The sequence below is a fragment of the Ips typographus genome, linkage group LG15 (genome assembly GCF_016097725.1).
Source record: "Ips typographus isolate SLU linkage group LG15, UJ_Ityp_2.0, whole genome shotgun sequence".
NCBI lineage: Eukaryota > Metazoa > Arthropoda > Insecta > Coleoptera > Curculionidae > Ips > Ips typographus.
In genome coordinates, this window is record NC_138436.1 from 3337022 (window position 1) to 3361315 (window position 24294).

Below are 24294 nucleotides of genomic sequence, written 5' to 3' on the forward strand. Positions count from 1 at the left end.
ATCAATGGCACCCACACAGTTAGGAATATTCCACCTGTTCAAAAATTCTTTTTCTATGGTCTCCCAATCACTTTTAGAAGGCATAGGCAATACAATAGGCTGAAGTACTTCATAAATTACTACAACAGTTTCCTTGACCTATCTGTGACATGGTTGCCCGACCAATTCGATATCCAAAGGCTACTTCTTGTTGCGAGGAGCCTTCAGCTAGATAGCTACAAACACAACATTTGTAAATAAATTAGTTGTAGAAGTTTAGCATACTAGTATTCAACTTACTGCAAAGTTATTATTAGTCTCTGACCTGCAGATATTGGCGTTTTTGTAGTTTTTTATTTTGTAAGCCTAGGCTTTACCAACTTTAGTAAGTATGCAAACATTTCAGGAGACATGCGGGAATAGTTATAGTATTCACGATCTTGATTAATCATGGCTTTTACAAACTTGTTGTACATTCCCAACTCTTTCCTACATCCGTTTATAGGCCGCACTTCGTAACTACGTTGCCTTCTTCGTTTTTTAGTAATAGATATGCCTACTACTGCAGCAAGGAGAATCAATCCAAAATACACCTCTTCATCCATTTTTTAAATTTTTGCAAGAATTTAATGAATCAAAAAAATATACACACCAGGAACCAACATTTGTTAGGATTATGATGCTTCACAGACTGACAGAAGACAGCAATTTACATCATGAGTGATGACAAGTATGACAGTGATAGTTCCGAAAGTCAACGAATTTAAACGAATTAAGCCGAACTTTAATAAAGTTGATTTAACTTTAATTTAAAATTAATTTTAGTTTAGTGTAAATTGAAAGTATAAATGGGCTCGCTTGTAAGTTCACTTTCAGCTTTGATAAATTAATTTTAGTTTAAATGAAAGTTTAGAGTTTAATTGTTAATTGAGAGGTATAAAGCAGGCACACATTTGTATATGACATGCTGTACTTAAAATTTACACAAAACTAAAACTAATGTTAACACAAAAGTGAACCAACTTTCACCATTGGGTGAAATTGAGGCTAATTTGTGAACCCTTTATCACTTTTCGTTGTGATAAAATGTGAAACTTTATTTGTTTTTTTTTCTCATTCGCTGTTTATCGGTCTTACTCCATATCTCCAATTTCTTTTCCATCGTTTTATCAAAGATACACCAATTCCGACTATTGCGGTAACCACTGCCAAAGAAAACTTCATTCCTGGTTTAATATTTTTAACTTTACAAATGATTATTTTATAGCTAAACTCTTTCACCCTTTTTAGGTTAAAATATGTCTAGAATACGTCAAAGTCAAAAACACATCTGTGTCATTTAATTTAGCATATCTTGAAAAGTATAAACCACAATAATTTTCATTCAATTTTACATGTAATTTAAATTAAAATAAATTTTTTAATTTGAAGGTATAAACCAGGCATTAGTTTTTTTAAAAAAAACCTTATATTTTTAATACATTTGTAGATACTAGGTAGAATTTGAAAAGTTTTATGTTGTCTATACTTCAACCTGATAGTTTTCCTCAAGGTTTTACTAATTTTGAATTTTTTAAGATATTAGTTTTTACTCTGATATAAAATTGGTTGTATTACCAATTACCATTGTTTGCACAGGGACCACAAATTAGATTTACGCAAATAAATTTGCGTTAGATGCTACAGGGCGTTCAATTTTTTTACACAGTGTTTCATGATAAATGCGTCATATTTTATGGTTTGATTAAATATAACAAAATAACACTACTTAAACAAAGATGTTTTGCTATGGAGATCCATGGTGTCAAAGTTTGCATAAAAAGATCTAAATTTATTTATTTCTTCAAAAGGGCTGCAGATACCTATGTTCATAAAACTTTGTAGGTGTGAACAACAGAGCACGCTTTGGAATAAAAAAATATATTTTTCAATTTTGCCAGTGGTATCCAATTGAACCAGTTGGTGAAGATTTTTGTTTTATCAAATATAAAGTTTTATGAAAATAGCTGCAGCCGATTTGAGAATTATAAATAAATTTAGATTTTTGTTATCAAAAGTTTAAGACCCTGTACCTCCATAACGAAACATTTTTGAATCATGGTTTATATAGAAAACTAGGTTTTCCTTTGACGTTTAATCGAACCCTAAAATACAGGGTGTTTCACGATAAATGCGTCATATTTTATGGTTTGATTAAAAGTAAAAAAATACCCTAGTTTGCTAAATAAACCATGGGCAAAAGATGTTCCATTATGGATATACAGAGTGTTAAAGTTTGAATAAAAAAATCTAAATTTATCTATTTCTTCAAACCGGTTTCAGATATTTTTATAAAACTTTGTAGGTGTCAACTGTCCACGATAAGGCACGTTTTGCAATAAAAAACATAATTTTTAATTTTGCCAGTAGTGTTCAATCAAACACGTTCCTGAATGTTTTTGCAAAAAAATATGTATACACCACTCTTTTTCCATTAAACGCAAATCAATTTTGAATTCCCCATTCAATTTAGAATAGAAAAGCTATCTAGTAACTTTTCGGTACACCTTTCTGTTTTCCAATAAAAAATTGAAAATCATAAAAATGTACCCATAAAATCAATTCTAAATCGTCGACTGTTTATTTTATTAATCAATATCTAAATTTTTATTAATTTAGTTTTTTTTAAAAAAAAATTATTCGATAGGAACAAGCAGTATCTTCCTATTTTTTCATAAAAAAACTGAATAAACCAAAATTTTAAAATTGAATAGAGGCGAAATTCGAAGATTTAGTATTAATTGTAAGGGTACTTTTGCAGGATTTTTTATTCGAAAACGAGATGACGTACCAAAAAGTTACTAGATACTTTTTCTGTGTTAAATTGAATAAGAAATTCAGAACTGATTTGCATTTTTTGGAAAAACAGTGGCGTACATATTTTTTTTGCAAAAATGGTCAATAACTTGTTTGATTGGACGCCACTGGCAAATATAAAAAATATATTTTTTAATGGCAAAACGAACTTTATCCTTGACACCTAAAAAGTTTTACGAAAATATTTCTTATTGTTTTAATGAAATAAGTAAATTTTGATTTTTTTACCCAAACTTTAACACCCTGTATCTACATAACGAAACATCTTTGGACCATGGTTTATATAGCAAACTAGAGTTATTTTTTGACCTTTAATCACACCCTAAAATATGACGCATTTATCGTGAAACATCCTGTATAACGCATTTACCATGAAACACCGTGTTGACTAATTCAGCTTAAGTAATTTCGACTTTTTTAAATGCAACAGCCTGTGTATTACTTATTTTTCGGATATCTTTTACAATTCAACTTTTGTGAAGTATGTCATATACCTACCTAATTTAAATGTCTGCGATTTATTTATATGTTTTAACTTTTACCTTCATTTTTTGTTATCTTAACTAAACTATAATCTGAAAATTGTCCTTAACGATTCAATTGAACAATAAACATTTTAAATTGTTGTTAATGACATACAAAATTAAAACATTTGTTTTTTTATCAATTATACAGGGTTATTCACGTTATTCGACACGGAAAATTGTGACTAAAGTATTCACTTTCAACAAACTTTTGATTCTGGGATGGATATAGACCTATTTTAGGTATCTTTTAAAAATATTTTCAAGATGTACCGGTTGTCCCAAATGCAGAAAAAGTATCAAAGTTATATTTTTTCAAATGGAATACCTAGTATTTTATTTGATTTTCAGAATCTACGTTGAAAATGAAAGGTAATGAATGACATTGAGGTTTGGTACGTCTAAACTTTACAGTTTCTCAGATATTCGTTATTTTGTAAAAATTTTGAACAAATTTTAATGTTTAATCACTCAACCTCTGATTGATTTTTATCACTCAAAATTGGCTTGGGACCTACTAAATGATCAAGTTTTAGGATCCATGGGTGAGAAATTGTCTAGCTCATACAAGATGTCTCAACACTTTTCTCCCAATAATTGCAACCTTTAAACTTTAACAACTTGTCAAAATCAAATTGAACACCACCTATTTTATGGTTAAAGTAGATGCAAAATTTAATTATCTATCGAAAATTATTGAGGTCTCCTATGGCTAACTGTTCGCGTTTTCTTGGAAAGTCAACATTTCTCGAACTCGCACCGATTTTGAGTCATTTTTGATACCCTTAAGAAATGACCAGAGATTAGCGAATTAGCGAAATTTTTAGGAGTATATCCATTAAGATACTTAATAATGTTGCTGAAGGACTCAAAAACGGAGTAGTTGGATGTTTAGTGTTTAGTTTAGTTTTAGTAGCTTGTAGTCGAATTGTCGCCGTTTTAAACATTTTTATGAATTATTTTTGTTTGAATGATTTATTTAATTATTTTTATGAATTACTTCTATAGCAAATTTACAAAGTATTAAGCCACTATTTTATTCTAAGCTTTACTTAGATTAGAATGATAGATATGTAATTCGAAAAGATACCAAGTGATCTTTGAACGATATCAAAAATCAGTCAGTCAGCTCTACTTTAAGAAATGTCGATTTTTCCAAGAAAACGTTAACAATTAGAGGTACGAAACCTTAATAATTTTCGATAGGTAATTAAATTTGCATATACTGTAACTGTGGTTCCATTTGATTTTGACAAGTTTATACTACTTCAAAATTTTAGTTTTTGATTAAATAATTTTTTTTGAGACCCCCTATATGAGCTAGACAATTTATCACTTTTGGATCATAAAACTTAATCTGTTATCATCGCCCAAACCAATTTTGGTCAATTAATCTCAAAGGAAGGTTGAATGTTTAAATGTTAATATTTGTTCTACATTTTTACAAATTAAGGAATATCTGAGAAACTGTAAAGTTTAGACCTATCAAACATCAATGAAATTAATTTTTATTTTCAACGTAGATTCTGAAAATAAAGTAATATACCAGGTGTTACATTTGAAAAAACATGACTTTGATACTTTTTCGGCATTTGGGACAACCGGTACATCTTGAAAATATTTTTAAAAGATACCTTCAATAGGTCTATAACTTTTTTGAAAGTGAATAGTTTAGTCACAATCTTCCGTGTCAAATAACGTGAATAACCCTGTATAGGGTGGACCATAAGTAATGGGACATAGAGCTACAGCATTACTACTACTATTTTGCAGTGGCTGATAGGAGGCGCTATCTGCAACTATTTCAGCTGCTTAAAAGTACTTAAACTTTTTTTTACGCAGTTGAAACGGACATACGACTTCAAAATATTATTCTAATATGTTTTCTATTTAAAAAAAATATACTAGTTTTTGATCTTAAATGTTGACCGTTTTCGAGATATTTAATGTTTTAATATTGCATTGCTAATACGGTTAAATGGTTAAAGGGTAAAGTACATTTACGTAATTTATACACACCTTAAAAAAACTAATTGAAATATCTTTTAGCTAAATCACACAACAAAAAGACTGATAAAAATAAATGAAAAATCCTTACGTATTTTCAGTGAATTTGGTGAAACAACTTACTCCACAAACCACTGGAAATTAAAGTATTAACATTAAAAAAAGGTTTCTTTTGGACAACAAGTATTCTACAAAGGCAAAATAAAAACTTACTTTCATAAAATAAATATTTACTAATTTGAAAGTTCCTACATGCAATATCAAAATAGTGGATATCTCAAAAACGGTCAACTTTTAAGCCTTAAAACAAGTATACCTTTTTCACGTAGAAAACCCTAGTCCTTTAAGCAGATGAAAAAGCTGCAGGTAGCGCCTCCTATCAGCTACTGCAAATAGATGAAACCATCATATTTACCGGCTGTCAAAACCCCCTTATACACATTTTCAGTAATTTATATCAAAATACCTAGATAATATGATAAAAAAACAAGAACAAAATTTCAACTTTCACACCCTGTATCTTTCGTAATATTAACTTTCGGTATAGGACAATTTAGCTAAATCGTATTATTTTGATGTCTGGAATATGTTGTAACTCTACCAACGGTTGACAACACCTGCATTTTTAGTTTGTCGTAAGCTAGTTATAAACTTAAATTAAAACTTAAATTAAACTAAACTTAAACTTAAATCGAAGGTAAAAATTAAAAACCATAAATAAATTGCAATCTACTCAAATTAGGTACATGACATACGTAAAACCTATCAGACAAAATAAATAATGTACAGGGTGATCCATTTATAAAAGTCGAAATTTCTTAAACTGAATTAATCAAAATATATTTTAAAAAATTGAACGTCCTGTAGCATCTAATGCAATTATTATACGATTTATTTGCATAAATCACTTTTGTCGTTCCTGTAGAACGTTCGTACCAAATATGAGTATTCTACTTTTAGAAACAATGGCAATACAGTCAATTTTACATCATAGTAAAAAGTAATATTTGTATAGAAAAATTAAAAATTAAATAATCTGACATTATTAACAAAAAAGTTTTAAATTGTTATGAAGAATTTAATAGTTATTTAACGAACGAGAGTATTAATGAAAGCGATTAATAATCGAAATGGTTTAACGCAGTGAACGCGTTACTAAAATTGAGATTATTAATCGCTTATTAATATAAAAGTTGGTTACAACATTTTTCCGTCAACTGTAGTTTATAATAAAGGTTTATAATCCTACAAAATTTTGAAAAAACTGTTCTGTCAGTAATGGTGGATGTCAACTAAAGAATGTGTGTTTATTTCTCTTTGTTTCATACAAATAAAAAAGGATAGAACTATACTATGAGCGTATTTGATTGCCTGATAAGATCATGCATTAAAGGAAAACAATTGAAAAATCATGTATTAATGGAACTCAATATTGAACGATTTTGCATTCGTTATCGTCCATCAAAAAAGGCTGTCAATACATGGTCGACGAAAAAAATGTAAAAAAAGTATATTTAAAAAAACTAATGTTTTCTGTCATGTCTTTAAGAACCTGTATATCCAAAAGTAATTTTAAACTATAAATATCAATATTCTCTAAAACTTTTGTATTTAACATTATTTTTCTATTTCTCAAATCAAACGAGATAATGAACTTTATCATTGAATCAGCTGTACAGGGTGTCAGGATTTAGAGTGTTTTGACAGGAAAACCCCATTTACCAGCTAGATACAGTGTCATGGCAAAAACCGTATTTCGATATCTTGTCAGATTGCGGCGCTAGAGGCCGTTTTTCGAATTTCGCCCATTTTAAAAACTTTACCCAACTTTTTTCTTTATTAAAATATCGGAGTGAAACACAAACATTTTTGAGGCACTTTTTTGATGTGATTTCAGTTTCGTGTTTAGTTTTTAGCTACTGCGTTCAGTTTTCTCAAGAATTGACATAACTTTCTTCTTTTAAATAGAATTCATAATCAAATATAATTTTAAAAGATGTCTATTTTTAATATAATATGTAAGATTCTGGGTGATTCACGCTGATGGTATATTAGAAGTATCTAGAGAACGACTTATATAATATTTTTCGTTTAAATTTGGAGTGTAGCCTATCCAAGCTCTCTATGTAAAATATTTTGGACTTTGCAGTATTGCCATATCAGTCGGAAAGAACACCAACTTTTGATTTTCAAATGGAATACACTGTTTCTAATCTAATTTTTGAATTCTTCGCAAGAAGCCTAGTAATTAATGTTAATACTTTGCTATCCTATTCTATTCCCTATCTTGCAACGTTTCTTAGATATTTCATAAAAGTGGTGGATTTGTCAGCCAAATGGTAGTCTAAACATTTTTTAAATTTTTTTTAAGTCCTGAAAGGTTTGCTGGTGTGATCTTTTGTCCTCAGTTAGACAATACCACATGGTTGAAAAGCCCAGTAATATTTAACTGCTGCTTTTAACTATGCGCAAATAACTATTTTCTACGACCTCTATAGAAAATAAAAGTTTTCTCTCTCATTTGAGAGATGAAAATATCACTTTCACTACCTAGGGAGTAATTAGAGAATTTTAAACTAAAGCCTGTCTGAATATTGTGGACTTTCTTTCGTTTTTTATCTGTTTAATGACTTTTTCAATTTTTTAATTTGCTTGAGCATCTCATAAAAAGGTTGGTGCAAGTGGGTATTCTCGCTTTACACATATTACCTTTAAAATTTTACATTTATTGTAAATTAATTTTGCAATGCGGAAAAGTAACTTTACCGCATCCGGTGCGGAAAAGTACTCTTTCCCGCACTCAAATAAGTGTGTAAAAGTGCATTTACCGCACCTGAGTAGGAAAGGTTTTTTTCATTATTCTTACTAGTCTGAAAACTATCTATTTTTTGGTGGATTCGTTTAAAAAAATGTACGTTTTCCGTGAGGACGCTGGAAAGTGCCAATTTCCCGTGCCCTGTTTTTAACTGGTGGGTTTTCTCGTGCGCTGACAAATACGTGTTTTGCATAATTTTTTTTTTTTTTAAGTCAGTGAATTTCTGACATAATACGTTAATTTGTGTGCTATATTACCATTCAATGTATTTCCACGTTTAAGTTGTAAAGCCCTTTTGGCCCAACAAGTTAAACGAGACGTGCGTTTATTACTTTAATAAACGCCTTTACGGAGATCTTGTTTCAGAAGTAGAATCAAACCACTTGGTAGAAAAATATAATTTAATAACTAAATAACAGTTAAAACTAATTGACAAAATGGTTGGTTTATCAACTTAGTAAATCGGAATAAAACCTTCAACATAATTCCCAAAAGTAGCACTTTAAACAATACCTTTTACATGCACAAAATATTACAATAATAAATCTATACTTACATTTGTTAAACAATTATGAGGGCAGCTTTCTGGAGGGTTTGGCACTCGCGATTTATTATAGTTTAAGATATGGTTTACTATTTAATTAATTTGTAAACCCGGTGCGGGTTGCAGAATTCAGGACGACTACATTCTGTGGCGTGAGCGGAGTCTTCTGGCTAGGTACTGCCTTCTCCGACGTGGTGCACAGCAAAACTGGACTGACTGGAATGAACCCCTCTCTAGGGTACAACTTCCTTCTTATAGCATTCCAAACACTGGTTCCACCAATCAAAAACTCCCAGACCAGGTCTCCTCTAGCCGACAACTCGTGACGACCTTTCGACCCTCGGTACCTGGAAATATTTCGCATATTTCGCAACTCTTTCGCGTCCGGTCACACTCCGGTGCATAGTCTAGCTATTGCATCATAGGTGCAGTTGCACTCTGACCGCATTCCACAATTTTATGTGGCCAATGTTTCCGCTCAAGTAATATAAATTCCACATTTTTTAATGTTTCCGATTAAGTGAAATAAATTTGATTTATTTCCTTCGTGACAGTATAATGAATTTTTATACTGATTTTATGCTACAATATAAAATCAAGCTTCAGCTAACATTGGTTAAAACCGAGTTCAAACTTAAAACACATTGACATTTCTTATATTCTCGTGATAATATTTTTTTTTTTTGTTTCAGATATTCTCCCGGTGAAGCGAGAAGCAAAAAAAAAAGTCATCCAGGTCAATCTTGGATTTTTTTTTAAATTTAATAATAAACTAAGAATTGGGGCGCGGGTGGTTTGTAGTTTTATTTGCGATTTCGATTTGCTGTTATGCCATATGCAGCATTGTTCTATCCACAATATCTGGCCGAATAATTTTCCTTTAATTTCCAACTAAATGCTGATGTATTAGAAATATTGTCATTCCTTTAAATGTCAATCTATGCATGGCGAACTGAGTAACTGTGCAGAAGTTGACATTGGGAGTGAACAAGGACCAGCAATCAGTCATTCATATCTATCTAACGTACAATTTATTTTCCAACTGATTAACATCCTACAGCAAATTTAACTTTTTGTGTCTGCTCAGCTCCTATTTATATCGAAGAATTAATGCTAATCACGTGTGTTTTCTAAGAACTATCCATAATGCCCAAACGGCATTTGGACCTCGAGCCAACGTTCGATTACCCCACGCAACGTCAGGTACCGACGTTGGGGCGACGGCATTTCTACTCGTATTTGCACTATTTTGGGGAATACAAATTTGAGTCGATTGCACGTCGGGTCACCACCAATACGGTATATTAACCCTTTCAGTCATGACCCTTCTGAAAACATTTTGAAAAAATTTGTCGTTTTGAGGTAAAAATATTATTTTTTTTATGATTTTTCGTAAAGTCTAATTAGTTTCCTGCGGCCGTGACGTCATGTCGTCGACGGACAATATGTCTAAGTGGAAAATTCATATACATATGAAGGGTGCACGGGAAAAACAAGCTAAGTCAAATTTTGATGTTTTTGAGTACAGCAGTTTTATCTCTAAAATCGTTGTTAACTGGTCACCTATAAGCATTAGAAACATAAATATTTTTTTATATATAAAGCAGCATGCTTTTTTATTTAATATAATAATTACAGGTTGTAAGGTTGTTGTTGAAGAAGATACAAAAATAGGTCTTGACTTAGCCTGTTTTTCACCAGATTTATATTATAAATTTTAAGTTCGTCAAACTTAAGTTGCAAACAAGGTAATTCATAAATTGAAATGTATGTCAAAAAATACTTATTTGAAAACTTGTTTTTTTTATTGATAAAAAATTATTAAACTAATTAGTTACTAAAAAGATTGAAAGGTAAGTAGGTCATCCGCCATGTAGTCTTACTACTTTTGTGATGTTTTCTGAAACAAAAGCAAGACTTAATTTTACTTAAAATTTACCGCTTATAATAAAATTACTTTTTGGACGACTTACTTTGAAAGTACCTCATGTACGCTTCCATTTAGAAGCAGAAAGGGGTTATTTGCCGCGCGCGAGCAGAAAGAGAGATTTTCTGCTCTAGAGCGTTTTCGCTTTCTACTAACAATCTAGTCACCAACTTTTTTCGGCGTTTCCATAACAACGCTTGACATACCTGTTTGAAATAACCACATTCCGTCAAAGTGATTTATCGGTGACAATGAGTTCGAGCGACGAAAATGATGTGAGTTGTCCTTCTAATCCACCCCACAGCAGTCGTCGAAAAAATATCGTCTATATTTCGAGCCAAAAGTACTTTTGCCGCTTTTACATGATTGCAGCGTTCGGCTTCGCCTCAAGCTGCAAATTTCATGTGCAAGCGGCAAATATATACTTTCCGCTCTTAATATAGAATATACTATTATCGATATATGCAAGGTTGGAAAAGTACTCTTGGGCAGTTGGTCCACAAAAAGATTTCAGGCATTGTAGGACTGCATATTTTTCAGCGCTTATTTTTAGCAAACCTGAAGATGTATGTGACGAAACTTGAGTGAGAAATTATTATGATTAAGAAAGTGAAAATTACCTTCATACAGGGAGTTTGGAAGAAGAAACTCATTTGCCTTTAAAGATGATGCAGCCTTGTTCTTCTTGTCTTTCACAACTCCGCTAATCCAGCGACCATTATAGGAATCTCTATATTTTATCAAACGTGGATGCTCTTTTGTAATTTCTAGCTCTCTGATTGGACGAATTAGAAATGGACATTTCTTTTTGAAGTATCCACTTAAAAGCTTTGTCCACTGTCGAAAAATATGTTGGTTCTTCTCATCAAGTTGAATCACGTCAAAGGGAGAAGGCTTCAACCTTGCACTTTTTATCATATCGCACAACTCAGTTGGCGTCTCAAATCGGGCTTTGTGATTCAGTATTCCCATATTCTTATCTGGCTCCATATAAGAATGCCCTCTTATTGGAAATATAACTTTTATGTAATCCAGCCGTTTTTCTCCATTTACCACATAATGGAGGAAACGAAAAACTGTATAATTTTTATTTTGACCCCTACAGGAATCACAAAATATTTCTAAAGTCTTTACATTGGGATCAAGGTGGTTGTAAAGAAAATCGTGTAGTAAGGACGATACGTCATCGCTTCCTTTTTTCCCAACATTTTCTGGATAAACATAGAAAAAGCTTCTCCCGGTTGAAAGTACATGAATGTTGAAAATATACATCGAGAGTTGCCTTTTATAGTACACGACATTTGTCATGATATTTGGAAGAGGTAAGTTTTTTCCATAATCACTACTACTCAAATACACTTTGAACTGAGGACTATTACAATTGTTTATCAGTGGGCCTGAGAAATGCTCAAAGTAAAATTTTTCTGTCTTGTGTCTGTTTATTATAAGCTTACATTGATTTCTTTCTTCAATAGTACGTCTAACGACTTGTTGTATTGTCAATGAAGATTTTCTTACCTTCCTTGTCAAACATGGCATTGAATTTTCAAACTTAAAACTACTAAAGTGGTCAAGCTTTCCAAAACGTCTGACACAGTCCGTCAAATGAATAAGACTATGAACATTTAAAGTGACAAAGCCTGACCCATAAATATTAATGCAATTTTTTATAAAATGTCTTAGTAAATTATCCGCATAAATAATCAATTCATTAGAAGAATATCTTTCACTAATTTTATTCACTGGTATACTTCAAACCGATTGCAATAACTTCTGCATATGTTTAACTAATGCCCCAATTTCTATATCAACTAAGTTGCTCTAAAAACTGGAACATAATGCTCTAACTTCATTTTAAATCCGTGCGGAGAAATATTTTATTTATCAAAAAAAAACTAAATTGACGATAACGTTTGATTGCTTCTCCCCTAGATTATCTGTAAACAAAAATAAGAAAGTAAGTTATCGAAATGTAAACACAAAACCAAATTTACGGTTGTCTAAAGACCATATGGTTTGAAATGCACTCTACTTAAGTAGTGTAAACAACCTATACTCGGTTTATTTTGTCTTGGTAGCGGTTTTGAGGTAGGTCAGGGTAATGCTTGTGTCGTCATACCCATCCTACCTTTAATTAAACAAGAACAATGGTCAAATATCATTTGTTTTCTTTGTGCCACAATAGTCATTATTATATAGATAAAATCTAAATATACAATATATAGATACAAGGTGTCCAGAAAGGGTATCGGGTATTTGTAAGTTCAGTAAAACAAAAGTTATTTGTATGCAATAAAAAAGTTTATTGTTTTTTATTGTTACGTACGAAATAGAGTTTTCGTCCGTTAACTCGTTTGATTTGTGTTTTTAATGTACATGGGCCTAGTTACACTAGTAGACCGATTCCGATCGCTTAAATCCTCCAATTGCACTTTGTGCACATTTTGTTGTAAATGTGGGTGCGTGACCTGATAAGTTATCAGGTGCCGTAGTCAAATTACTGTGTTAGATTAAAGCGTGTTCCAGGAATATACTCTGTAAAGTGATTTACTGTAATTCCGAAACCTGCTAGTCGCTGCTTAATTTCTGGTCTCCTCGGACCTATGGGATGGAATCTCCCAATGAGATTGTTTGTCCATACGGTGCCTGCCGGTCTTCCTATATGGAAGTTTGGTACTGGTTCAGCGTCATCTGATGCTAAAGCCATAACCATATCTCCGGCTATTCCCAATGACGGTACCTCTTCGAATAAGGCATGTGTATCAGCATTTATTTCAGCTGCGTGGTAACCTCCGAAGTTTTGCACAACTGTAGTTGGTAGTGGCGGTACTTCGAGTCTGGTTTCCTTGCCCATTTTATCCGTATATGTCCCTATTTCCTTTAAGTAAGTGAATAGTGTTTGTGGGACATTGAAGACGTCATCGGAAGTTGCCTTCCGTAAATCTTTTTCTGCACTGGTCAGATGTTGGTCCCCCTGCTTCGCTTTTGTCTCTATAAGCTTGAGCTGCATTAACGCTGTGGCGTAATAAGAAACTTCTTCGCGGGCTATAACCCTATCGATTTGTTTCTCATCAACCCTCATTGCGTCGTAAGTCTCGGTTGCTATATCGACTAGTTTTGCGTAGTTTGCAGAGAACGTCTGCTTTGGTGCTATTTCCGTAACCGTAACGTCGATGCCAAAAATCGCTTCAGAGAAAAGATCAGATGTCGGCAGTTCGAGTGCTGTAGTGGTAAAGAGACCGATATCACAAAGTGGGGTGATTAAATAGGCACATGGCACCTGACACAAAGAAACACGACCACAAACCGACGCTTCCCCGACAAAAATCGAAACCAATCACGTGACTACGGCACCTGACAACTTATCAGGTCACGCACCCACATTTACAACAAAATGTGCACAAAGTGCAATTGGAGGATTTAAGCGATCGGAATCGGTCTACTAGTGTAACTAGGCCCATGTACATTAAAAACACAAATCAAACGAGTTAACGGACGAAAACTCTATTTCGTACGTAACATTATTAGCATATGAATTGGAGAATTATTTGGAAAAGATGATGTTATCCAAATGATGACCGTTACGTTGCTGGCACTCTTCTAAACGGGAACGAAGATTGGCGATAACACGTTGACACATAGCTATCGATATTGCTGCCATTTCTGACCTGATGTTTTGCTTCAACTGGGTTAGATTCGTCGGATTATTTTGATAAACCTTACTTTTAAGGTATCCCCATGCAAAATAGTCGAGCGGGCTTAGGTCGGGGTTTCTGGGAGGCCAGTTGAGGTTACCCCTTCGCGAAATGACTTTATTAGGGAATAATTCGTTAACAACTTCCATTGAGTCATTTGAGGTATGGCAAGTGGCCCCATCTTGCTGGAACCACGTTCTTGAGTTGAAACCTGTAAACTCCTGCAACTCTGGGACCAAAAAATTTCGCAACATATCGCAATAACGGTCACTATTCACATTAATTGCTCGGCCTCGTTGATCTTCATGAAAATAAGGACCAATTATGCCTTTAGCACACATAGCGGCCCAAACAACGACCTTTGGGCTATGCAGGGGTCGTTCATGCTTTCGTATCGGATTCTCCACTGCCCAGTACCGACAATTCTGCCTATTAACATGACCATTCAGGTGAAAATTTGCTTCGTCACTGAACAGTATGTTGTTAAAGTTGTTAAATCGCTGCAGCATTTCGTTCGCAAAATTCAGTCGATTAGCATAGTCCGTATCCTTTAATTCTTGAACCAATTGTATTTTATAGGCTTTTAGATGTAAGTCTCTTTAAAATCGAATGTAAAGACGATTTTTTGATGTTCAACGCTTGGCTTCGCTTTCGGATGGATAAAGACGGATTTTGACGAACCGACGCCTCAACTTCTTTAATTGTTTCTTCATCGCGCACTGAACGAGGACGACCAGAGTTTTGAATTTTAACTGTCGCCCCTGTATTCTCGAACATCCTGATCCATTTCCTAATGCTATCGTCACTTGGCGCGTGGCGTGTACGATATTCCACACGATAGAGACGTTGAGCAGTCACTATTGAATCACCATTACGATAATACGCTCGTACGCAAAATGCGCGATGCGTCCCCGAGTACTGTTCCATTGTGACTTCTTTCTTTTACGAGTCGTAGTTGAACTCATATGTGAAGTAGTCGGAGTTGGAGACTGAATGTTTGATAAGTCTGTGTCGGAAAAATTATTGGGTTCTGTTAGCTCCATGTTTTCTTCAATGTCCTGAAATAAATTATAAGTTATTGTTTTTGTTTTAGTTTCCAAAGAGCGAAAAGGAATGGAAATCAATAGCTAACGATTTTAAAGAAAAATGGAACTTTGATACATGTTGTGGTGCGATGAAAACCTAATAAAGCCATATGCTCAAAAAAACTTAAAAAAGGAAGAAAGGATATTTAATTATAGGTTAAGTCGAGCACGTAGAATCGTAGAAAATGCTTTTGGCATAATGGCTAGCCGGTTTCGTATATTTCATACTGATATTGCTATTGACATTGAAAATGTTGATGCTATAGTATTAGCATGTTGTGCCCTTCATAACTTCCTTAGACGTAAAGCATCTACAACTTACTCGCCAAAATCTTCATATGACCAAGAAGATACTGAAACTGGAGAAGTAATACCTGGAGAATGGCGACAAGATCGAAATCCTTTGACATCACTGAAACGTTCTCCAAGAGCAGCTACTGCTTTAGCAAAAAAGATAAGAGATGAATACAAAACATACTTCAATACTAACGGAGCTGTGCCTTTCCAAGAAAAAAGATGTGGCTTGATCCAAACTTAGTGAACAATAGGGTGGGGGCCCCTTTTATAAAAAAAAATATTAAACCAAACTTGTACATGATTATTTAACAATACATTATATTAATAAATAGCTACATGCTTTACATACCTCGTTTTGTGTTTTTTCGGGGCCACTCTCGTCATCTTCAATATTTGAAGTGCCTTTCCGAGGCATTTCAGAATCGGCTATGAAACTTAGCATATCATAATACCATAAGGATGGAACGTAAACTTCATCAGTGCCACTGCCAGACCTCACAGAGTTTATGACTTTTTTTAATTCTCGGCGAAAACTGCATCGCATAGTATGAATTTTTTTAACTACAAAGTCCTTATTTGCGTTTGGAATTTTTTCCTTGCATTTTTTTATCAGTTCTTCGTATGCTTGGTTTTTTATGTTTCTGTTTGAATACTCTTTAGCCTTTGTATTCCAAAGACAGGTATGCAGATGATAAATGTTTATAAACTCCTCCCAAAATATGCGATCACTTTCCATCATGGAATTTACCAACTAAACCAACAAAACTAACCTTAAAATAACGCGGGTGTATAAATAACTATTAACTTGTACTTAACATTATAAAAAATTGAAATTTGGCAAAAAATTAAGTTCCTAAAATGATGATCTTTCTCTTGGAAGCATAAATGAGCTGTTTAAGTTAGAGATAATGCGAACAAATCTTATTTTCTGATTAACCTAAATAGTTCAGCAATGTTGTATAATAATAACATTTTGTGCGGGGGTATCTTTTCTAGATACATTTTTACCTATGATTGACTTGCTCTAATGATCGTCCGAATTATCGTGTTTGACAAGTACTGTCAAATAATGACATTTTATAAAACGGGCCATTAACACTCAAAGCCAATAACTAAAGTAAAAATAGTTTTTATTGAATTATTTTGTTATTTATCAAGCAAATCATAAGTTATTATACATCACTAAAACAGAATAAAACGTTCTATTTGGTGGGCTAAAAATCCAATATGGCGCCCATAAGAAAAAAGAAACCTGATGATGACTGACAAAAAACGAAACGTCGTGTGGCAAATTTGAATCCATCCTCGAATAGCTAGGAAAAAGTGGCAATGAAAAGATGCTTTTAGTTTTGGGATATCTCTTCAAATAAGGTTAGAAATAGATAAAAACAAAAGGAAGCACTCGGAAAATAGAAATTTTTAAAACGGCAATTGGTGGAGATTTAAATTGCGCAACTTTGCCCCAATTCAAACTTTCTCGTATTTCTTATGGTTTCTGGGATCCATACTGGGTTACTGGAATTACCCTTTATATTTGATCATCATACAAAGCATACAAATGATATTTACAGAAAGAAAGGGTATTTGTAAAATTAAAAGTATAAATGCTGTACAAAAGAGGTCCCAAGATGCTCCCCTGCGGCACTCTACTCAAAACTGTGTAAGTTTTCAGAGACCTTATCACCTATTTGAACTGTTTGATGTCTATCAACAAGGAAAGATGTGAGAAGAGACAATGCTCTTTCTCCAAACCCTATAAACTTTAAAATTGCAGCAATCATAGTTTTATGATCTATCATGTCGAATGCTCTAGTATAATCGAGCAGTATAAGAACAGTAGCTAAATTTTTATCCTGAGCATCAACAATGTCGTCCAGTATATCAGATAACGCGGTAGTACACGAGTAACTTTTACGAAAATCAGATTGCTTAGGGGGTATTACTTAGGGGTATTACGCCACAAGTTGTCACAAACTCAGCTATTTGGTAATACATCGCTTTTTCAAGAATTTTTGAAAATACTGGTAGTATTGATATCGACCTCAATTTCATCATTTCTGTTAGATTATTTTTCTTTGATAGAGGAATAACCTTCGTATAACCCTAGCGTGTTTCCAATTTTTTGGAAAGTACGATTTCTTTAAACAGGAATTTATACTGTGTGTTAAGAAGGGTAATATTGTGGGACAACAGAAGTTTATAAGGGTGATATTCAAGTCATCTGTTCCAACCGATTTTGATTTAAGTGAAAACAAAACTCAAAGTCGATCTCCACAAAATATTTATTAAGTTCAAAAGGAAAGGAATGGCACGCAGTCGTCTCCACAATACTTTATTTCGACCTTCAAAGGGTAAGGCCTGCTCTACTAGTTTCGGACATATAAATGGCCATCTTCAGGTGCTACAAGAATAACTTACTCTACTTATGTGTAACAGATGTTTAAGAAACGAGAAAACCTACCTCAACTCGACAATCAATGCGCCGGCTGTCTTTTTAGAAAGGGAGAGACAGTGAGACCCATATAAAGATTTTGTGAATTTAAAAAGTTCCTTAAAGGGGGGAATAAAGCTATAAAATTTAACACATGTAATATGAATAAAATAGGTTTAAAATTGAATAATTACCTGATTATGGAGAAAAAAACCTGACACTACATATTTAATCACAAAACTAAAACCTTAAATTAGACCCATTTTTAAGGGCTGGGTTAGACCCTATGGGGAGAGAAAAGATAACTTTAGATTTAATTCACCATCAACGGCAGAGGCGATCAAACAGGAAGCGAAATGGAAAAACCGTTAATTCGAAGGCAGGGGGAGCGTTTAAGAGGGGATTACAATAAAATCAATAATCTAAGTGACGACAGGTAGATAGTTCTGCAACCCACAAATCAATCAAAGATTAACAATAAAAAGGTTAAAGCCGCAACCATTCATACAACAAGATTTAAAGTTAAAATTAGACAAACAATGCACCAAACTAGCAAACAGGTGGCAAGTGGACAACGCAATGAGCAAGATGAGGGTAGCTAAGGGCTCAAATAAGGTGGTAAACCCTAGAAAAAGTGCGAACACCGGCCAACACGCTGTTGAGGGAGGGGATGGTGAAAGAGGGGGTGCTGGGTTATTAACCTACCGAAGTACGATATCACGGAACACACTGCTTCGTTTTTCTTTTGCAAAATTAGCTTTGGTTTTGTAATATAGCAACTAGCCTAATAATCTGTTAAAATAATTAACGCCGTGTACACGGTGATCATTTATAATGTCCCCCCCTCTCAACTTTTTTATTTTTCACATTAGAAAAAAAAGAATAGAAAAGTTGTACGAGATGATGCCAGCTATTTGCAGAATATATTGTTATTTATACTGGACGTTTCAGAAGAATTATATTTTCAATTTTCTAGAATTATCAAACAATTCTGAACATTTTTTTTATAATATGTCCTATACCTAAATGTAATAATAATAATAATAACACCAGTCTTTATTTCGAATTGTGATTAGGATAGAGTACAATGTACATTATCAACTAATACAAAGGAAATAGCGTCATGGTAAACTATGAACTATGTAGTACTTAAAGATACTTATATACATTTTCAGCGATTTTTCCCTAAATACAGATTTCAGAGAATAAGCAATCTTTATTTAACAAAATAATCCTCTATAGTGTAGGGTTCTAATTCAATTAGTAAATTTTTTACTTCCTTTTTGAAACTTTTGTCCGTCAATGTTTTCAGCCTGTCTGGTAGGTTGTTAAATAGGCGAATACACATATATTTTGCAGTGAGTGCAAAATATTTCTTCTTCTCAGTGAGTGTTAATCTATGTTTTGGACAGTTTACATCTTTTTGTCTTGTGTTGTATGTGTGATTGACTTTGATGTTAAATAGGTTTTGGTTCTTTTTAAGAAAGATGAGACACTCATATACAGGGTAATTCAAATTCGACCCTCACCATTGGGATCTCGGAAACTATAAGAGATACGAGAAAGTTTAAATTGGGGCAAAGTTGCGCAATTTAAAGCTCAACCAAATGCTGTTTTAAAAATTTTGATTTTCCGAGTACTTCCGAAGATATCCGAAAAAAACTGAAAATTTGATTTTTTGTTTTTATTTATTTCTAACCTTATTTGAAGAGATATCCCAAAACTAAAAGCATCTTTTCATTGCCACTTTTTCCTAGCTATTCGATGATGAATTCAAATTTGCCACACGACGTTTCGTTTTCTGTCAGTCATCATCAACTTTCTTTTTTCTTATGGGCGCCATATTGGATTTTTAGCCCACCAAATAGTACGTTTTATTCTGATTTTAGTGATGTATAATAACTTATGATTTGCTTCATAAATAACAAAATAATTCAATAAAAACTATTTTCACTTTAGTTATTGGCTTTGAGTTAATGGGCCGTTTTAAAAAATGTCATTATTTGACAGTACTTGTCAAACACGATAATTCGGACGATCATTAGAGCTTTTAGAGATTTTTACCTTAGTTAGCTTTGAGTTAATGAGACGTTTTATGAAGATTACTTGGTAGTACTTGTCACACGCAATTGGCCTGAACATACTTAGTCACAAAGGTGTACACGTGACTTGAACCGATTTATTCACTCGAATAAATATGAATGAATAAAAAATGGTTTGTCACTTACTGTATAAATAACTATAAACTTGCACTTAACATTATAAAAAATTGAAATTTGGCAAAAAATGAAGTTCCTAAAATGATGATCTTTCTCTTGGAAGCATAAATAAGCCTTTTAAGTTAGAGATAATGCTAACAAATCTCTTTTTCTGATTAACCTAAATAGTTCAGCAATGCTTGTATAATAATAACATTTTCTGCGGGGATTTCTTTTCTAGACACATTTTTAACTATGATTGACGCTCTAATGATCGTCCGAATTATCGTGTTTGACAAGTACTGTCAAATAATGACATTTTTTAAAACGGCCCATTAACTCAAAGCCAATAACTAAAGTAAAAATAGTTTTTATTGAATTATTTTGTTATTTATGAAGCAAATCATAAGTTATTATACATCACTAAAATCAGAATAAAACGTACTATTTGGTGGGCTAAAAATCCAATATGGCGCCCATAAGAAAAAAGAAAGTTGATGATGACTGACAGAAAACGAAACGTCGTGTGGCAAATTTGAATTCATCATCGAATAGCTAGGAAAAAGTGGCAATGAAAAGATGCTTTTAGTTTTGGGATATCTCTTCAAATAAGGTTAGAAATAAATAAAAACAAAAAATCAAATTTTCAGTTTTTTTCGGATATCTTCGGAAGTACTCGGAAAATCAAAATTTTTAAAACAGCATTTGGTTGAGCTTTAAATTGCGCAACTTTGCCCCAATTTAAACTTTCTCGTATCTCTTATGGTTTCTGAGATCCCAATGGTGAGGGTCGAATTTGAATTACCCTGTATATAAATTGCATAAACTGTCATTATTTTTTTTTTTTTAAGGATGGATCTTCATGAATCTTTGTATTTCATTTTGAACATTAATCTAATTGCCCTTTTTTAAATTACAAATACATTCTGTATTGAAGTATTTCTACCCCAAAACATAATTGCATACTTCATAATCGATTCAAAGTTGGCAAAGTACAATATTTTAAGGGCCGCCAGGTTCAGATACCCGGAGGCAATTCGAATTATATAGCAAATTGAGTTTAACCTGCCTAGCAGAGCATTTATGTGATCAGACCAATCTAGAAATTCATCAATCTGCACTCCCAAAAATTTTGTGTTCTTGGCTAGTAATTGGCTCCTGTCAGTGAGAAGGTGTATTTCATTAGGTTTCTCAAATGTACTTTGTTTTGTTGAAAAAATGATCACACTTGTTTTTTCCATATTTAAAGCTAATTTATTTTTTTTTAACTCAGAGGTCCTAATAAACAGATCTTTTCCAGACTGAGTTAAAGTGCTGATTTCCTCTTCACCTACAAGTAATTGTTTTTTGTAAAGTTGTGTCATCTGCAAAGTTGACGATTTTTTCATTTTCTTTTGCTATAGAATTCAGATCGTTCATGTAAATTACAAAGAGTAGTGGCCCTAGAATACTGTCCTGGGCTATTCCATGTTGATTTTCTTTTATATTTGATGTGTATGGTTTGCTGTCCCTAAATAGTTTAACCTGTTGTTTCCTATGAGATAAGTAAGAATCAAACAATCTTAGGGCCTTACTTCTAACTCCATAGAGTTCTAATTTTTTTAACAATAGTTCTTTATCTACACAATCATAAGCCTTAGATAAGTCTAAAAATATACCTATTCCTAGTTTATGGTTTTCTATGTGTTCAAGGATATGACTTGTAAACTGAAAAATTGCTGTTTGTACTGATCCTCCGGCAATGTAGCCGTGTTGATAACCACTGAAGAGGTCGCACATTATAAAAAAATCTGTTAGCTGTGTGTATAAAACCAATTCAAAAATCTTTGAAAAGGCTGGAAGGATGCTTATTGGTCTGTAATTTCCTATTTCATTTTTATCACCTTTCTTATAAATCGGTTTAACTTGAGCAATTTTCAACTGATCTGGAAAGCATCCCTGCTTGAGACTTATATTTATTAAGTATGTTAGTGGCTTGGATATATGTGGTATTACCAATTTAACTACACTTGCAGGAATCTCATCTATACCACTTGTTATTTTGTTTTTTAATTTTTTTGCTGAAAAATCACACAGTTCCTCTTCAGTGATTGGTTTGAAGTGAAATGATTCACTATTGGGGATTATATTACAACTAAACTCCGTGTGCTGCAAATTTTCAAATATATCAGGGACCAACGACAAGAATTTGTCGTTAAATTTATTTGCTATAGCACAAGGATCACCCGCTATATCAGTCTCAAGCCAACACTGAGTTTTCCCCAATATCTCATTACAAATTGACCACATACATTTATTTTTATTGTCAGAAGATTCTATTTGTTTTTTATAACTATCCGCTCTTGATTTTAAAAAAATGTTGTCATATTCCTTTTTTACAGTGATATACTGAGGTTTAAATCTTATATTATGTCTTGACAGCTGAAGTAGCAAATCTAGTTTTTTCTTGCACTCATTTAATTCATCCGATTTGTATAATGTTTTGCACTTATTTCTGCTTTTATTTGTTACTAATTTATGAGGAAAACATTGATTAAACAGGATTGTAAATTCCGACAAAAATAAGTTCCATTGCTCGTCGATGGTTTGATAAAATGAACTGAAAACTATTCCCCAGTTTTCACTCTTAAGGAGGTTTACAAATTGTTGTTTGTTTTGTTCAGAAAAGATACGAGTGTAATAGCTTGTATTAATAGCCTTAGTTGACATCTGGAACGTGACGCATTGGGCAGAATGATCTGATATGTGCGTGTTTATTACAGAACTTTCTACAGGGGTGGGCATAAGTCACCTGGCAAATTTGCAAAAATTCAAGAAATTTTATAAAACGGAAACACAAGTTTAAGAAACGTTCGTTTTATTTCATTATAACACAAAAATATTTATAATAGGTGTTGAAAATGGTCACCGTTCATCTCGATACACTTGAAATAACGTTTTTCGATCGAATTAACAATACGGGCGAGCATCGCGAGGTCTTCATTGATGATATCGAACTCGACTGTTATCCAATGTTTGAGATCTTCGACATTTGCTATCGGATGCGTATAAACCCGGTTCTTCATTAGGCCCCAAATTGAAAAGTCCATCGCTGTGAGGTCCGGAGACCTTGGGGGCCAACCAATGCAACCACCTCTACCAATCCATCCTGGGAAGTGCTCGTTGAGGAAAGCGCGAACCTCCAAGCTGAAATGCGGCGGGGCGCCATCCTGCTGCAAAATTATATTCCGTCCTTCGAATCTGTCGTCCTCATCCAAGGTGACGCGTAATTCTTGTAAAAGCTCCAAGTAAGTTTCCGAATTAACGGACACGTCGAAGAAATAGGGGCCAACTATCCCTCGATAATTCATTCCGGCCCAAACTATAACTCCAGGAGAATTCACTTCCTTTTCGAGGATCTCATGAGGATGAGCATCGGCCCAATAAACGCAGTTATGCCTATTTACCCTGCCATCAACCTTGAATTGTGCTTCATCACTCCACAAGATTTGTCTCTCGAAAAAAGGATCGGCTGCTTTCATAATTAGGTACCACTCGCAGAATTCCATGCGCGGCAGATGGTCTCGCGGTTTTAGCTGCTGCAGCAAATGAGGATGATAACAGTGCAAACCGATATCTTCCATGATTCTACGAAGTGTACGAGATGGTATTTCAAGCACCAACGATGTCCGTTTGGCAGAGCGGCGAGGATTTTCGACGAAACTTTGCGCTACCATCATGGTATTCTGTTCAGTGCGCACCGAACGTGGACGCCCAATACGCTTTGCATCTTCAACACTACCGGTCCTTTCAAACTTTTTGGCTAATTCAACCATGTAATTGCGGTTTGGGAAATGTGTATCAGGCCACTTTTCTCTAAAACCCTCTTCAATAGCTCCATAATCGCGATCCAGACAATAAAACTGTTTCAACAAGAACACACGCTGTTGTAATGAA

General features: G+C 33.5%; 2 long non-coding RNA genes across 2 annotated transcripts in view; one reads left to right on the forward strand and one right to left on the reverse strand.

Moving 5' to 3' along the window:
- Positions 1-24294, forward strand: part of LOC145738482 (uncharacterized) — a 288003-nt gene that overhangs the window by 233942 nt on the left and 29767 nt on the right. The gene's annotated exons all lie outside the window — the stretch shown is intronic.
- Positions 11105-11409, reverse strand: LOC145738438 (uncharacterized). The gene is made up of 2 exons (XR_014180748.1): positions 11273-11409; positions 11105-11210 (listed from the first exon to the last, which is right to left on the reverse strand). It is a non-coding gene; the product is annotated as an uncharacterized LOC145738438 (long non-coding RNA).